This window comes from Armigeres subalbatus, chromosome 3 (assembly GCF_024139115.2).
Source record: "Armigeres subalbatus isolate Guangzhou_Male chromosome 3, GZ_Asu_2, whole genome shotgun sequence".
NCBI classification, from domain to species: Eukaryota; Metazoa; Arthropoda; class Insecta; order Diptera; family Culicidae; genus Armigeres; species Armigeres subalbatus.
The window spans coordinates 336,065,626-336,084,007 of NC_085141.1; the positions used below are offsets into that span (position 1 = coordinate 336,065,626).

At 44.1% G+C, this 18,382-nt stretch overlaps 1 protein-coding gene and 1 long non-coding RNA gene across 13 annotated transcripts in view; one reads left to right on the forward strand and one right to left on the reverse strand.

Moving 5' to 3' along the window:
* The window catches only part of LOC134225744 (uncharacterized), a 174,699-nt gene that overhangs the window by 121,236 nt on the left and 35,081 nt on the right, over positions 1-18,382 (reverse strand). The window lies entirely within an intron of this gene.
* Positions 5,391-5,826, forward strand: LOC134221320 (uncharacterized). Its single transcript, XR_009982319.1, has 3 exons — positions 5,391-5,484; positions 5,540-5,623; positions 5,704-5,826. It is a non-coding gene; the product is annotated as an uncharacterized LOC134221320 (long non-coding RNA).

Here is an 18,382-nt window from a genome sequence, read left to right on the forward strand (position 1 = left end):
GCCCTATCAGCACACTCGGCGGGCCATTACCCGGGTTGCGGGTGGTCGTCAAGCAATTCGATGATATCATCGAGCACGCGAACGCAAGGCAGAACATCAGTAAGGAACTGAAACAGCACCTTCGGATGCTCCGCCAAGCTGTTCGAGTCGCAAGACAGTCTCCCCAGCAGTGACAGGATATAGCCCTATCAGCACGCTCGGCGGGCCATTACCCAGGTTGCGGGTGGTCGCCGAGCAATTCGATGATATCATCGAGCTCGCGAACGCAAGGCAGAACATCAGTATTGAACTGAAACAGAACCTTCGGATGCTCCGCCAAGCTGTTCGAGTCGCAAGACAAGAGGATGCGTTTATCAGGCGGGTGGTGGGAAGAGAGAAGGCCGGCAAAGGTGCTCAAACCGATGCCTTCTCTTTCCTTGGAGGAGCGATCATGGCCCAAGAGACGATTGATTTCGCCTGGACGGCCAATGAAGAAAAGACTGCGCCTAACCCGAAACGGCTCCGGCAGCAATTCGGCGAAGGTGTTCAGAGCAAAGCCAAACGACGTGCGACCATAAAGGCCAAACGTCGTCTGGACGGATCAGATCAGGGTGCAGAGGAGCCCGAAGGGCGTCGACCTGACAAGTTGACTTCTCGGTCCAAAACGGTGAAAGGCACCAACCAGGCGCAAGAGGGTACCAGCCAGCCTGTGCCATCGGCCCCAGGGACCGAAAATCCCTGGCAGCTGGTCAGTAGGGCAAAGCGGAAGTCGAACGCATCTCGACCCGCAAAGAAAGCTAAAGGACAGAGGCGAGGCCGAGGCTGAAGTCGGGCGGCCAAAAAGCTTCGGCGCTGGGTCAGGACGTGCCAAAAACGGTGAAAAGATCTTGGTTCTGAAACGCGGAGCGCAGGCTAGTGGGACTGACTACAGGAAGCTGGCCCAAGAGGTCTTGGGTGACGACGCCGAGGTGAGGCCGTTGGGGGCGGAAGTTGCCCTCCAGTGCAAGCAACTGGACGAGGTCACGAACGCGGACGACGTCGTCTCGGCCTTCAGAGACCAGTGCGGTACACAGGTCGACAAGACCTCTGTACGCCTAAGAGGCGGTCTCTTTGGCACGTAGGTAGCCTACCTTAGATTACCGGTTGCGGAAGTCAAAAAGGTAATGGAGCGAGGGAAGTTGAAGATCGGCTGGTCAGTATGCCCAGTGAGCAAACTCCAGCCGCCTTCAGTGGACAGGTGCTATCGGTGCTTAGAGTTGGGACACAAGTCCTACAACTGTAAGGGCCCAGACCATGGCAATCTATGCCGTCGTTGTGCCTCATCTTCGCCAGCAAAAAACAAGCCTGTAATCACGTTATGGGTGGATCTTCGTGTCCCATCGGAGAGAAAAATAAGAATAAGCCGTGCAAGTAACACAGCTGAATCTTAACCACTGTGCAACTGCCCAGCAGCTGCTGTGGCAGTCGGTCTCGGAGTCGAGGACCGATATCGCCCTCCTGTCCGACCCGTACAACGTCCCTGTCGATAACGGCAATTGGGTGGCGGACGGGTCTAGGATGGCGGCTATTTGCACGACGGGGCGAAGGGGTCAAGCGTTACTAGAGGCGCTAGCGAAGCTCGACGCAGTGCTAGTCAATGATGGTTCCGCTAGCACGTTCAGAAGGAACGGGGTCGAGTCATGGATTGACGTAACTTTTGTCAGTCCTGGTCTGGCACCAGACTTGGACTGGAAGGTGGACAAGTTACACCCATAGTGATCATCTAGCAATTCGCTTCAAGATCAACTATGGCGTGCAACAACCGAGGTTCGGGGATCCCTGTCAGGTCCGTGGGTGGAGAACCAATCACTTTGACAGCGAAGTTTTCACCGCGGCCCTGGGATTGGAAGCCAACACTGAAGGTCTAAGCGGGATGCGTTGGTAGCTGTCCTATGAGAATCTATGACAAAAGGTCGAAAGACATAAGGTCCAAAAGACAAAAGTTCGAAAGACAAAACGTAGAAAAGTCAAAAGGTCGAAAGGACAAAAGGTCGAAAAGATTAAACGTCGAAAGGGATAGAAGGTTGAAAGGACAAAAGGTCGAAAAGGATAAAAGGTCGAAAAAGACAAATAGTCGAAAGGGACAAAAGGTCGAAAAGGACAAAACGTCGAAAGGGACCAAATTTCGATCAAGAACAAGTTGATAACAAGTTGGGTGTTTGTGCTATGCATTTAACTTCAAGTAGAAATAATAACACACTCATCTCATTAATCAAAGTTGAAGAATGAGCCATTTTCAAAGAAGGAGAAATTACTATGAAACAATATTATGATTCTCTAGATAGTTTTGATAGAGATAAAGCAGATTGTTGATTTTGGAAATGAATAAACCTTGTATTGCGCGAGACAGAGTTGTCCTATACAGTTGGTTTCACTATTTTTAGCAATTAAATAAAATGCATTCAATGAGTGCAAATAATAGATGGATATCAAGGTTTTCTAAATGTCACTTCGATCTGTCAAAATCTAGTAACGCAAACCATTTTGACAGATCTATGTGATATTTATAAAACCCAAACATCCATCTATTAGTTATACTCACTGAAAGAATTTTAGTTAATTGTTAAAAATTGTCTAATTTTGATCTTATTGATCTTTTGTTTCTTTCGACCTTTTCCCCTTCCGACCTTTTGTCCTTTCGACCTTTTGTCCCTTTCGACCTTTTGTCCTTTTCGACCATTTGTCCCTTCGACCTTTTGTCTTTCGACGTTTTGTCTGTCGACTTTTTGTCCTTTCGACCTAATGTCTTTCGACATTTTGTCCCTAACCCATCCTATGACGCGACTGTGACGCCACCATGCCGAGAAAAGCCCAGCCGAGAAATGTCAGACGCCCGGTATACTGGTAAAGTCGCAAGATTGCGGCCCTTCGATCAACCTGCCTCAAGGCTAGACGAAGGATGCAACGTGCCCGCACCGATGATGAAAGTGCGGACCGCCGTGAAGTGTTTCGAGCTGCAAAACTGGCCTTTAACAAGGCCATCAAGAGCAGTAAAAGAGCGTGTTTCGACAACCTATGCGAAGGAGCCAACGCGAATCCGTGGGGTGACGCCTACAGGATAGTGATGGCCAAGACCAAAGGGAGCTCTTCACCCCCGAACGGTCCCCGGATAGGTTGGCGAGGATTATCGAGGTACTCTTCCCGTCCCGAGCCACAAGTCCCTGGCCTCCTGCACCGCAAGGCAATATGGGTGCGGCCGAAATGGTGGCTTCGGTGACGAACGAAGAGTTACTCGCGGTGGCCAAATCCCTGGTAACGAACAAAGCTCCAGGGCCTGATGGAGTTCCGAACAGCGCTCTCAAGGCAGCAATCATAGCGAACCCGAACATGTTCAGGCTAGCTATGCAAAGATGCCTAGATGAGTGTAGATTCCCCGAAAGATGGAAAAGACAGAAACTGGTGTTGTTGCCGAAGGCCGCGAAGCCGCCAGGCGACCCATCGGCGCATAGATCAATCTGTCTTATAGACACGACGGGCAAGTTACTAGAGAGGATCATCCTCAACAGGCTGACCCCGTACTCAGAGGGTACGAACGGCCTATCAAGCAATCAGTTCGGTTTTCGCAAGGGTAAGTCCACGTTGGACGCTATTGACTTGGTGGTAAAGACCGCCGAGATAGCGAAAACAAACCGTTCCAAATCATCGGAGTAGGAACGGAAGCATGCGCAGTGCGCCTTTCGGCAAAGCACAGCCCGAAACCCCGACCTAGTCTAACCGAGAGTATGTCGTGTCGTTGATTGTTATCGCAGCGCATCGAGCGGGATGGACTCCAGCGCAACATTTCCTCAACATATTACCCGTTCGGTCAAACGACCATTTCGCCCAAACGGGATTTTCGACAACTTGACCTATTTTTTGGCTTTTTCGGCCAAACTACCAGTTCGACTGCATATAATTTTCGGTCGTATGTCGCTTTCGGCCAAACCATTTTCGATCCAACAACCGTTTCGGGCAAACGTTTAAATCGGTCAAGTAAAACTCGGCTAGACGACTTTCTGCTAAACATGTTATTCGACCAAATAGCTTTTTGCACGCCACCGTCGAAAACGCCTCCGTCGAACAAAATTATGACAAACGTCACCGCCGCCGACGATTTTCGGATCGGTGCACCGAAGAAAGCAACTTGAAGCTAGTAACGAGCATGGCCGTTCGTTAAATGTATTCGTATTATTATCTTCAGTATAAATTATCCGTATTATTAGATTAGTTTGAACCAGTCTAGTACTGGAAAGTTCACCCACTGGATGAATCTTGTTCATATTCACGAGTAGCGTCCCACAGACAGTCATTTAAATGAGTTCCTACCCTAGCCAACTCGCACATGCTTTAACCGCCCAAAAGGGAAAAGCGATAACAGCAAATCTCGGGAACTTTTTCAAATCGGCGTATGTAACATTTTGATCAAGCTGAGAAAATGAGCTTGAAAGTTTTCAGATTTTATTTTTATTCCTATTTAGAAACTAATCATTTTTATTGCAATTGAATACACCTCAACCATACATTATGAAAAGGTTCATCGTCACTGACTCTGAAATCTGCACTGCGTGTGAACATTCCAGTTATTTTGATAAAAATAAATGTTACAACGTTCTGCATTAGATAAATCACATACGTCGTTTTGATACGTCAGCATGACCGAGGTCATGCTACTTTCGTCGAAATGTTACGCTGCTCCGTACGCTGCATTGCTGATACGTCGAAATGTTGCGTCAAGTTGAAATGTTTCACGCACATGCGACAAAAAAATTGCAACACTTACAACACGACGTAACAACATTTGCTGCAGAAAAACAACGTAAAATGTTTTTCTTAACGAAAATCAGAGTATTCAAGCAACATGCTCAATTTTGAAATCAGTGATGAAAAAGTACAAGCAGACGCACGTTTTAAACTATTTTATTGTCCGAAAAAACTTTTTAAAGTACATTTTCTGCTAAGCGGTGCAATATTTTCAACAATGATGTTACACCGTTTTGCAAAAAAATTGATTTCCATTTTTAAAAACACATTTTCATGTAGCTTTGAAAATATACACATTTTTAGATGAATTTGATGCCATATGCTGTTGAAAACGGGTTTGTTTACAATTTGCGACATACGCCGTTTTGAAAAAGTACCCGAGAAATATGAAATTTGCACGCTCGTCGCTGTCCAATGACCCCCGGAGGAATGCATTCAGGGGATATTGAACTTGGATCCACTCTCTCAGATTTAGCGAGCCGTTTGATGTAAGCCTTTCGGCGAAGACTAATCCCCCTCCCTTTAACCTTGGTCGTTTCGCGAGCGTGAATTATTCAACCTTCGATTTCCGCTTCGGATTTCCCGAAGGTTATGATTGCGAAACTAATTAATAATGCGCACCTTGATCTGAGGAAAAATTGACCTCGATCGATCACTTCGTTCTGGCTAGTGGAAGAGGCAGGAGTGATCGATTTTTAAGTGTCGCGCCGTGATGTGTTGTTAAAGGTTTATATTAGCATGCTTGTCTTTGATTAATTTTAATTAAGTCTTTCCAGTTTAGATTTGTTGAGTGTAACTTGTTGAGTGCAACGTTATATTGCGTAAAGTTATTAGCAGCTTCGTGCGTGTGGTTAAAATTGTGCAGGTAATTAGTTGGTCAAATTTATGTGCAATTTGTGTGTGTGTTAATCGTGTCGTCGTACGACACCACGTGATTTGAACCAGGTTTGTGGCATTCTGCGGAGCCGTACACATCACACCAAAAGTCAACGATCGCTTCTGACCCCACCGTCAGCTACGAGGGTTTTCCCGGAAGTTCGTCAACCGGAAGAGGGTTTGCGAACATTCATAGCGCCCTAAGGCAAGGCTAGCAGATACCCGGATTCATCGCGAAATTGCGCCAATCGTTCACAATTCATCGCCGCGACGACCGTACCCGTTCATCGCCGCCGCGTGAAGCCCACAGACCGGAGCGAATCATCCGCGTCAACGTCATCGACGCGAACATCAATCAACGCGTCCGTTCGAATGAACGACCGTTTGATTCCCGTAAAATCCCCTTCAAGCGTACGCAAACCGTGAGTAAATCATGCATGATTATTAAGTAAGTCCATGCGCATGGCTCAGTTCCCGCCGCTACCGAAGAACTAACAGTAAGTAGCGTGCCAAGCAATATTTCACGTGGCTGTCCTTAGCCCAAGCGCTTGCGCTGGCAACCACTCTGAGCACACACACCAACCGACCCAAATGAACACCGCACGCAAAGCACTCAACACACCCGAATGAAGACAGACAGATAGAGAAAGATAGTAAGGGAAAGCAAACAGTAGGCCTAGGCAGTAGAGTAGAATGGAAGTATGAAGAGACGAAATACATGTATGAAATGAACGAAACTGAACATTTTTACCGTGGAGAATCAAATTTCGGACGCACTCAAACTTCGGACGCTTCAATTCGTATGGGAAATTTTCTGAAATATTTCATCGAAATGTTTCGTCAAGCTGGGTAGGAAGGACTTATAGTTTTAGCTTGTTTTAGTATAGCTACATTCTAATAATACACGTAAAAACAATGCAACGAAATGATTGAAAGAGAGTCTGTGCTGTGCAGTGAGAATTGTTTTCAATTATTCTTCCCGGTACTGTGTAATCTGGTGTCCGAAATTTGAATCTTTGTGTCCGAAATATGAATCCAACCCCGCCGGTGTCCGAGGTTTGAGTCAAACAGAAGCCGGTCATTTTCATAAATTGCAAACATACTTCGCAATATCTTGCACATATTAAACACGTAGTCCAAAGATGAATACTTTACTTGATGATTGCAATGGTGATTTAAACAATGTGATTAAAATGCGAGTAAACTGGATGATATTATATCAGAAAGTGCTTAAGCGTCCGAAGTTTGAGTTTGCACGGTAGTGGGATGTTGTTATTGGGATTACTGGTAGAGTAAATGCAGGCGAACCACCATTTGAGGAAAATCTATCCCGAGTAGTATGTTCTAATAAAATTGATTAAATATATGCATGTTAATCGGTCGTGATTTATTCTTGTAATTTATTGTATTTTGCTGGGGCGGTTCCCCGAAACAACCACGATTTCTCCCTATTCTTTTCTAGCAGGATTCGCAGGGTTGTTCAGGTCATCCAGTGATGATAAAAGGGCGTAAGTATTGTTTCGTAATCGCCTAATTCCTACGCTTGAAAAATCGATTTCCCTTCCCCTTTTCCCCTACATTGTCTTCACCCCCAGTCTTACGTCACCCGATTCGTTCCCTATCTTAAAACGGGAGTAAATAGACCCATCCCCTGGGGGTCCCAGCGGCCGGGCAGCCCTATATCTGGAAGGTGGTCTCCGAAAGGAGTGGCGCTTAAACCACCTATCTTATTTCCCCGGGAAACGTGCGGGTTGGCGGGTTATAAGCTCTGCGTCACTTCATACAAATATGCTTCTACCATGAACGTGAATAAGTCCTCGCTCGGAAGCCAGGACATCCCTAAAACTCGCTCTACCACTTTATCTTTATTTATTTATTTCTGATTCACACTTCAGAAAACGACTCTAGTCTTTGATGGCTTCTGCTTTACTTTACGGATTCCGGGAGAAACTGAATCATAACTACATAGCTGGAGTCGTTGTTAGTGAGTATGCTACTTGGCTAACAGTTCGTAATTCAGTTCTTCACTTTCCGGACACTACCATCCACTCTTCACACGCCGAGGATAAGATCATGTTGTTCGCATTGATGGGTCGCTTACAAAACTTGTAATCATTAGGTACTATCCGTTTCAGGCATATTTAAAGATGTTAATCCAAACTCGGACTGACCTTCAACTTTGTTTGATTACGACGTTTGTTTCGAATTCTCCTCAAAACAACCTTAACCTTTTTTAAACTGTGAGAAGCATATTTACCATATGTTAGTAAGGCCGTTACATAAATATAATGTCCTTCTGGTCTTCGAAAGGTCAAGGGGGAGGGGGGATAATAAAAAAATAAATAATAAAAGTAAAAACATCAAGTAACACCTCGGATTTGTTGAAGAATGTTTTGAAAACCCTCAACATTTTTGTTGTTACTCCCTCAAAATATTATTTTTGGGCAAACAAAAATCCGAAGGGGGTGGACACGTTATAGTTTTTTAATATTTGTATAGGCCTAACTGCATCTATTCACAGAATTACTCACGTGTCCAAAGTATCAATTAATTCCAAATAATATAAATAGATGGAATTAATTCTCGCTTAACTTTTCAAAAGGACCTAAGTAACATTTTTTTCATGAAATAATTTGAATACCGCAATGAATAGCTTTCATATTGTTCTGTTGATTGCGCTATTCAAATTAATTCATGAAAAAAATGTTACTTAGGTCCTTTTGAAAAGTTAAGCGAGAATTCCAACAATTTTGACTTACTCTTGACAGTTAAGTTGTCACCTTGACGTATTGGAACTTCATTCTGTAGTTACCAGCTCCGGTAACTGACAATGTTAAAACCAATGCAGCCAGTATCCGCAACAGTATTCAATAAAGGACTTCCATTATATCTTTCATCATTAAACAATAAGTTGTTCTCGATTGGTCGCCTCAAATTAAAATGGATAACTGTTTGCCATCGGTATATCACTTAATTTCCAAACAATACTTTACAACGTGCCGCAATCAGGAAACAACCACCCGGTGCCCCAATTAACCCAGTTGTTATCGTAACAAACCAGCATTGCGGACAGCAAACTGCACTAAAACATCAAAACTACACCGCCATAAAAAGCAGCACTCCACAAACAAGACATGTTAGTAATAAAATTGATTATTTTCGGAGCCCGCTTTCTGGCCGGGAGGAACCCATTCAAAGGGACGGGGTTTATATTGCAAGCATGACTCCGTTTGAGCCGCGCCGGCTAGTCGCCGATAGGCCAATCCAATCGAGAAGTCCTTCCAGCTGCGACCACATCGTGCACCAATAATCACTAGCGAAGAAAGATTCGGACCTGGCCCCGGACAGCGAATCTCGTGCGCGCTGCTCTCGTGTCTGAATTTGCCCTTCATCGTGAGTAGTTGCACTACTCATTAGGCAACATTGAGTAAAACGATTTCAAAACATCTCACTTATTGGCTACACCAGTTTACAATAATTTTAAACGTTATCAGTTGATGGCAATTTTACAGCGAAAATATATTTTAATTTCAGTATTATTATCTTTGCCATTTACCTAATCACAGTTTAAAATAGAATTTTAATAAAATTTTAAAAGCATGGTGAAGAAAATCAATTAATTTTATTATTACCTTTTTCAATTAGTCTGACATTTTGTAATAAATTGTTATTCGTTTTTCTCTGAATTCGTTGAAAATTAGAGCAGCTTTCATCCACTTTCCATCGGAATCTTGTAATATTTGGCGTGTTCATCAATCGAATGAAATCAGCTAATATTGTGACGCCAAAGATGTAAACCAATCCAATTCCATTTCTTTTGCAGACCAGTGTTTCATACAAGGTGCATTAGTTCGCTGTCTATTCAAATCGGAGGAGTTTATCTGCAATTACCACGCGGTTTGGGTACCTCCTCCAATCCGAAAGTGGGTTGCGTGCTTTTTTTGGAACTGCGATAGTTTTGTTTACTTCTCCGTTCGTGTCTTGTTAAACGTTCGTGACTCCGGGAGGGCATGATAGGTCTGCGCTCGTTCCCTTGCACCAGTTTAACCTCATTTTCGCTTTATAGGTGGGTATCCACTTCTCGGTTCATTCGTTCGGTCCCTCCTATGCGCTGAAGTTGCACAGCTGATTGCGCAGTCAGCGTGAAGCCAACCGAGGGCCCGCGATCTTGTGCGATGGGGGGAGGAACATCATCATCGAACTATGGTTGGTTTTGCTAAGGCAGTCGACACACGCACACCATAATCGGCAAATGCTAAATTGAATACTCCATTGCGCACGGTCGACATCTATCTGACCCACTGACTGATGCCAAGTAGCGGCAGAGACCCTTTCTGGGTGTACAACTGCATTAAAAGCTTTTGGTTTCTACGTAGGACCGATGTGTCGAGTGTCGATCATCGACCCCCTTTTCTGGTCGCTTTTGTATCATTACTTAGCGAAGTTGAAGGTTTTCCATGTAGGTCCGTGAACAAAACTAGACCCTCGATATATTGTATTGCCGAGGAGACGGTATTGTGCGATTTGTTAAAGGAAATCTCCGAGCGGCTGAAGTTGAGGAAGGGCAAGAAATATGTTGGTAGCGAAGCGTAGCCGAGCTGTGGCAATGTACTTATTTGCATTTATAGGCAGAACCCAAGTAGCAGTTTTATGAGCAGCACCGTGCGCGTCGGACTGGAAATTGAACCTCCTTAGACGGCGGCTGATGTGTCTGATGGACTTATTGATTGACCGTTAGATTTCTGCCAACAACTCGATGCCCCTGCCAGTAAGTCGGCGAAGCCATCGTGGCTGCCGTGGCCAGGCTGGAACAGCGTTTGGTTAGGAAGTGCTTGGCCGAAAGAACAGCTGTTATTTTGCGGTTGGATGCGTGTTCCAGATGATGGTTCAGCCAGCAGGGTAAATGCTACCCGTGAATATCGAACGCCATTTACCTATTATAGCAAAACCATCGAAACAAACTGATAAGCCGTTCAGACAGCTGGAGGTTTTCGATTGCTTGTCTGAACAATTTGAGAAGTTGGAAAATCCAATATAAGATTTAGTTCAAAGTGTGAGGAAAACCACATTTCTATTCACATGATGCAAACAGCAACTGCGACGAGTATTTACACCCAATACCGAACCGATTATCCTAAATAATAATGTGCATAGATCAAAATTCGAAACAAAATCGCAAAAAGTTACCACCCAACTTGTACAATCATCGTTTGACAGCTTAACATTTGGAAAGAGCCTACATCTAAAACGTAAACAATGAAAAAATGCATCGGAATTTCAATTCCTATTTCGGTTTATGGTATGGCAGCAAAAGCTTCATCCAAACTAATCTAGTTGTTTGTACCCCCCGAAAACAATCAAAATGTGTCAAAATCGATTGAAGAAAATTTTATGAACCAGGGTTATTGCTCCTTAAAGTCATTTAAATAACAATCAAAAACAAAGAATTGGAGCGAAAATTGCTTTGTTTCCCATTTTTGTAATTTATTTTCAGCAGTGGTAGCAATGCAAAAAGATAAAGTCCAAATCGTTCCAACCTGCGAAAATTATTAATATGAGATGTTATAAATTATGGAACAATTAACCTATATTTATTTTTCCTCCACATAGACCTTTTTGATAAATGATGCTGTGTCTGCTTGTCATTCATAGATCCTTTGTTTATAGCCTTCAGTAAACGTAAACATGGGAAAGGGACTTCGACGTTGGACAACGTCTTACCCGATGGTATTGGGTGTCAATAATATTAAAGACCATCACGAAATTATGTATGTAAAAATTTGAACGTTAATGACGCCTTTATCTTTTTTTGTATTTTTATTTCGTATTATTTTGTATTTATGTATTTTAGAGATTTATGTATCAATCGATTCGGAAACTGTCCCCCAATTTCTCAATTTCATTGAACCTTTTGATTATTTGCGATAAACTATTTAAAAAAATCTTTCCAAACCTTATAAAAATTTCCTAATCAATCAACCCCGTTCAAGCATCCCCAACAAGGACATCAGATTGATCATCGGTTTCAGCCGGAGCATCCTCTTCCAGTGAAACACCAGGAGTAATAATAAAGGAAAAGCTTAGTGATGTAAGTGTTAATGCTTCCAACGTGCGCCCATAATCTGCTTCTCAAGCGCTAATGACAAATTTTGTTGAAATTATCAAACCGAAAAGCCGACCAATTGATATTCAATTATTGAAAATGATCTGTAAGGAGTACCACCCTTTTTCAATCGTGGAAGATCCGGAGTTCAAAAAGTTTGTGGGGATGTTGAACTCTTCCTATAAGCTTCCCAGTCGAAAGACCCTAACAAACAGCCTGCTCCCAGCTGTTTACACTGATCTTTCATCTGCAACAGAAAAGCTATTAGCCGATGCTCAAGCGGTTTGCATTACATGTGATGGCTGGACCAACATGAACAAAATAAGCTTTTATGCGATAACTGCTCATTTCAACAACAAAACAACATTCCTTTTCAGGACCACCATTATACTAAGAAGATGGTTTGATTTTCCGAAAATGTTCAACAAAATGCCAAACAAACTTATGATGAAGGAAATTTATCCAACAATGGCAGCCGTGGGCGGTGGTTGCTGCAGAAAACTCGTCGTCGGTGACAGCAACACTCAAGTAAAATCGAGTGAAAATTTCTCGCATGCTGTTAGTAATAAGGTACCAGCCAAAATGTTCAACGCAAGAGATGGCGTTGATTCAGTGGTAGTAAAATCGAAATTTCACCACTATAAAAGTACTAATCAGTGCAAACTTCATACTTCATTCCTTATCACTACTTTCTTACAAAAACAAACATTTTCCCCTTATCGATTTCCAACTACCATTCTTCCATGAGCTCAAGGTGAAAAATTTAAAACATAGAGTAGCAGGTTTAACAAAACTAAACTCAGACAATTTTAGAATAAATTCTTCTTATCAGAGTCGCATCCGAGTTCCGAGTCGTGGGTAGGTCAAATAGAGTAAATACCGATTTTGGCAACAGTTCTGTTGTTGAACAATCGATGCAAATTCTACCTATACTGCCACTGTAAGCATAACCATCCCATACTAAAATGAAATTCATTCATTCATTCATTCATCATATTCCAACTGAAATATCTTTCTGGAGGAAATTAATGGATTTATATGAGCTTATAATGGAATTTTATAAGTTCGTAACCATTTTTAAAAGCCAGTAAACAAAATTGTGAGTAGTTAAGAATTATTAGCTATCGAAAGTCGAAAGAATTCAAACAGTCATTGTCATGCCCGTGAGGACGTACAGATTTCCAGAAAGATCTTAAAAACCCTTCTTTTTTGAAAGCATCTAACTAACTTTCTTCGTATAAGACAATGGAAATGAATCCATACGTTAACAGCAGATACGCTTCGATTGGGTTTCAATGCTTCTATTGAGTTTTAATTCGATTTTGCGAGAAAAAATCAACCGCGATGTTCTCACTCCATCAGTACAAGTTAGCGCGCACATAAGGCCTCGATGATTGAGATTTGAGCATGATTCTACCAACACTGATATTCTATTATTCATTGTCATCCTCAATAATTTTCAGAACAGCTTACATCATGAATTCTTGGGAGTACTCACTGGATCTTGTCAAAGTCTCCCATGCAGTAGTTTTAACCTTTTTTTTGTCTGCAATAAGTTGAAAGCCCAGAAATCACTGTTGAACTGAACCAATTATTATTGAAAAATACACTCAAGAGAAAAACTAAAAGTTGAATTTTTGAAGAGCATTTTTCTGAATTGGGTCCTAAAATGAAGAATCGATATTCAATTTTCTTTCGGAAAATGTTGAAACTAATCATTTTGAACGCGTCAGATTTTTTTTCGTTTCAGAAGTCGAAAGAAACATAACATACATACCTGTCATAAGACGAGTTTAAACTCGTCTTATGACAGGTGAAAACATTCCACTAAAAAGCTCAACATAATTTTCTTATCATAACATACATAGTTTAATTTTATATTTGAAAATAGATAGACAATTCTTTCCCAACATTTTCGGTCTTGTTTAACATACGGCAGCGGTTCTCGACCTGGCCCTAGGGGTACCTCGGACCAAAATGCATAATGACGTATCACAATTCAAATCGGAGTTTATTGATTAAGTTTTGATAATTTTCAGAGCAGCTCGAATGCGTCCTTTCAAGGTGTCCAAAAGCCTTTTTTCAAAAGGTACGGAAGCCTCCTTTTAAGAGGCCCGGAAGCCTCGTTGCAAGAGAGTCGGGAGCCTTCTTCCAAAAAGATCCGAAGGATCCTTTCAAGAGCGCCGGAATCCTTTTTTCAAAAATCTCGGAAACCATTTTTCAAAAAGCTCGGAAGCCTCTTTTCAATATGCCCGAACGCTTGCTTTCAAGAGGCCTCGTTTGAAGAGGGTAGAGATCCTTCTTTCAAAAGGTTTGGAAGGCTCCTTTTAAGAGGCTCGAAAACCTACTTTCAAATGAATCGAAAGCCTACTTTCAAGAGCCTCGTATGCCTCCCTTCAGGAATCTCGAAATTCTTCCAAGAGGGTTGGAAGCATCCTTTCAGGATAGAAAGTCTCTTTTTTAGTAGTTCAAAAGCCACCATTCAAGATGCTCGAAAGCCTCTCTACAATGGGCCTCAGAAGCCTCTTATCAAGAGGTTCTGAAGCATACTTTCAAGAGATCCAGAAGCTTCTTTCAAGAGGCTCTGAAGCCTCCTTTTAAGAGGACCAGAAGCCTTCTTTCAAAAAGCTCGGAAGGCTCATTTTAAGAGTATAATTTCAAGTGAATCAAAAGCCTCCTTTCAAGAGCCTTGGAAGCCTCAGTTCTTCTTAAAAGAGGCTTGGAAGCATACTTTCAAGAGGCTCATAAGCGTCCTTCCAAGATGCAAAGGAAGCCTTATTTTAAGTGGCCCCAAAGCCGCCATTCAAGAGGCTCGAAACCCTCTCTACAAGAGGCTAAGAAGCCTCATATCAAGAGCTGCGGAAGCCTACCTCAATTAATTCAAAAGTTCGAAGGAGTACCTCTCAAGAAAAAGGTTGAGAACCGCTGACGTACGGAATAAAGTGGTATAATATGGTTTTAAACGCACTAGAAGAACATCGCAGAGCATTTGATTCTATCTTAGACAGTTAATATATGGGCCTGACGTTTTGGACTGATGGTTCATTTGTTCTAAACAGTTGCATTTTCAGCAACAGACGTTGCCTAGCCCAAAACATGTCTTAAAATGTCTCAAACACAAAAATATCATTTTTACTGACTTAGGCTATTACTAGAATTTATATAACATCGGTTAATGTATTCTTGACCGATGCACTATCGTTTGCAACCATAAACGAGACAGGGCTTTAGAACCCAATTATACACTGCTTTATATTTTTGACAGGGCAGCAGGGACTATGTCCAAGGACTTGACGATCCCTCCCCAGGCCATCTGCGAGTTGTGGGGCTTGCCTAGGATGTGGTGGGGTTTGACAGTAGGCCTTGTTAAATTCCTATAAAAAGCTGCATGTATCCGCAAGTAGGCCCCGCCAAAGCGACCGTGTACCGATCAAAGCGCACAAGCCCAAGTCCTGGTGTCAGGTGGGACACAAAACAGACCTGACACGACGGTCCTCCGACGAGACAGGAGGTTTGCGCAGGCCCAATAAGCCGCCTGGAAAACCAATAATTACGAACAATATAAAAGATAATACGACTCGATATAATCGGCAAAGACCTAGGCGACGATCACGATTGGGAGCTTGGAACCTGGAACTGCTAGTCGCTAGGTTTTGCAGGTTGCGACAGGATGATCTACGATGAATTACATCCCCGCAACTTCGACGTCGTGGCGCTGCAGGAGATTTGCTGGACAGGACAGAAAGTGTGGAAAAGAGGGCATCGAGCGGCTAACCTTCTACCAAAGCTGTGGCACCTCCAACGAGCTGAGAACCGGCTTCATAGTGCTGGATAAGATGCGCCAACGCAACGTGTGATTGGGTGGCAGCCAATCAACACAAGGATGTGCAAGCTGGGGATAAAAGGCCGTTTATTCAACTATAGCATCATCAACGTGCACTGCCCACACGAAGGGAGACCCGACGACGAGAAAGAAGCGTTCTACGCACAGCTGGAGCAGACATACGATGGATGCCCACTGCGGGACGTCAAAATCGTCATCGGCGACATGAATGCACAGGTAGGAAGGGAGGAAATGTATAGACCGGTCATCGGACCGGATAGTCTGCACACCGTATCGAATGACAACGGCCAACGATGCATAAACTTCGCAGCCTCCCGCGGAATGGTAGTCCGAAGCACCTTCTTTTCCCGCAAAAATATCCACAAGGCCACATGGAGATCACCTAACCAAGAAACGGAAAACCAAATCGACCACGTTCTAATCGACGGTAAATTCTTCTCCGACATCACGAACGTCCGCACTTACCGTAGTGCGAATATTGAATCCCACCTCTACCTCGTTGCAGTATGCCTGCGCTCAAAACTCTCGACGGTGTACAACACGCGTCGAAGTCGGACTCCGCGGCTTTACATTGGGCGGCTACAAGACGGTAGACTAGCCCAAGGATACGCGCAGCAGTTGGAAGTGGCACTCCCAACGGAAGAGCAGCTAGGCGCAGCGTCTCTTGAAGATGGCTATTCGATCCGCCATTGGTAGCACCGCAACCGCTGCATTTGGCACGGTGCATGCATGGGCGAGATTGCTGCAACACCGCGCAAAGGCGAACGAGGCACGATATAAACGGGCGCGGAGCAGACAAAACTCGATTTTCCGGAGGAAAAAGCGCCAGCAGGAAGATCGAGACCGTGAAGAGACGGAGCAACTGTACCGCGCTAATAACGCACGAAAGTTCTATGAGAAGTTAAACCGTTCACGTAAGAGCCATGTGCCACAGCCCGATATGTGTAAGGACATAAACAAGAACCTTCTTACGAACGAGCGTGAGGTGATCCAAAGGTGGCGGCAGCACTACGAAGAACACCTGAATGGCGATGTGGCAGAGGAAGATGGCGGTATGGGAGAACGCGCGCAGGACATAATTTTACCGATAAATCTACTAGGAGGAGATTGGCCGGCTGAAGAACAACAAAGCTCCTGGGTTTGACCAACTACCAGGAGAGCTATTCAAACACGGTGGTGAGGCACTGGCTAGAGCGCTGCACTGGGTCATTACCAAGATTTGGGAGGAGGAAGTTTAGCCGCAGGAGTGGATGGAAGGTGTCGTGTGTCCCATCTACAAAAAAAAACGATAAGCTGGATTGCAGCAACTACCGCGCAATTACATTGCTGAACGCCGCCTACACGGTACACTTCCAAATTTTATACCGTCGACTAGCACCAATTGCAAGGGAGTTTGTGAGGCAGTACCAGGTGGGTTTTATAGGCGAACGCTCCACCACGAACCAGGTGTTCGCCATTCCCCAAGTACTGCAGAAATGTCGCGAATGCAACGTGCCCACACATCATATATTCATCGACTTCAAAGCCGCATATGATACAATCGATCGGGACCAGCTATGGCAGCTAATGCACGAACACGGATTTCCGAATAAACTGACACGGTTGATCCAAGCGACGATGGATTGGGTGATGTGCGTAGTTCGAGTTTCAGGGGCATTCTCGAGTCCCTTCGAAACCCGCAGAGGGTTACGGCAAAGGTGATGGTCTTTCGTGTTTGCTATTCAACATCGCTTTGGAAGGGGTAATACGAAGAGCAGGGATTAACACGAGTGGTACAATTTTCAATAAGTCCGTCCAGCTATTTGGTTTCGCCGACGACATAGATATTATGGCACGTAACTTTGAGAAGATGGAGGAAACCTACATCAGACTGAAGAGGGAAGCTAAGCGGATCGGACTAGTCATCAACACGTCGAAGACGAAGTACATGATAGGAAGAGGTTCAAGAGAAGACAATGTGAGCCACCCACCGCGAGTTTGCATCGGTGGTGACGAAATCGAGGTGGTAGAAAAATTTGTGTACTTGGGCTCACTGGTGACTGCCGAAAATGACACCAGCAGAGAAATTCGGAGACGCATAGTGGCTGGATCGAATAGAGTTCGCCGCCGTACCAAACTGACTATCTACAAAACGCTAATTAGACCGGTAGTCCTCTACGGACACGAGACCTGGACGATGCTCGTGGAGGACCAACGCGCACTTGGAGTTTTCGAAAGGAGAGTGCTGCGTACCATCTATGGTGGGGTGCAGATGGCGGATGGTACGTGGAGGAGGCGAATGAACCACGAATTGCATCAGCTGTTGGGAGAACCATCCATCGTTCACACCGCGAAAATCGGACGACTACGATGGGCCGGGCACGTAGCCAGAATGTCGGACAGTAACCCGGTGAAAATGGTTCTCGACAACGATCCGACGGGCACAAGAAGGCGAGGTGCGCAGCGGGCAAGGTAGATCGATCAGGTGGAAGATGACTTGCGGACCCTCCGTAGACTGCGTGGTTGGCGACGTGTAGACATGGACCGAGCCGAATGGAGAAGACTCTTATATACCGCACAGGCCACTTCGGCCTTAGTCTGATTAAATAAATAAATAAATCTGTCAAAGTTGCTGAAATTCAGAAAATAATTTGCCGAAACCCAGCTAACAAACCTCATTTTTTGACGGGATATCAGTTTTTTATATGACTGAGCAAACGGCTGTGCGGATTTTTCCGAGCTGCAGAAATAAAAACTGAGTGTGCGACGAACTCCGTTTCGCCCAAAATTGATTTATTCTCTGATAAAATCTCGAGTTATGA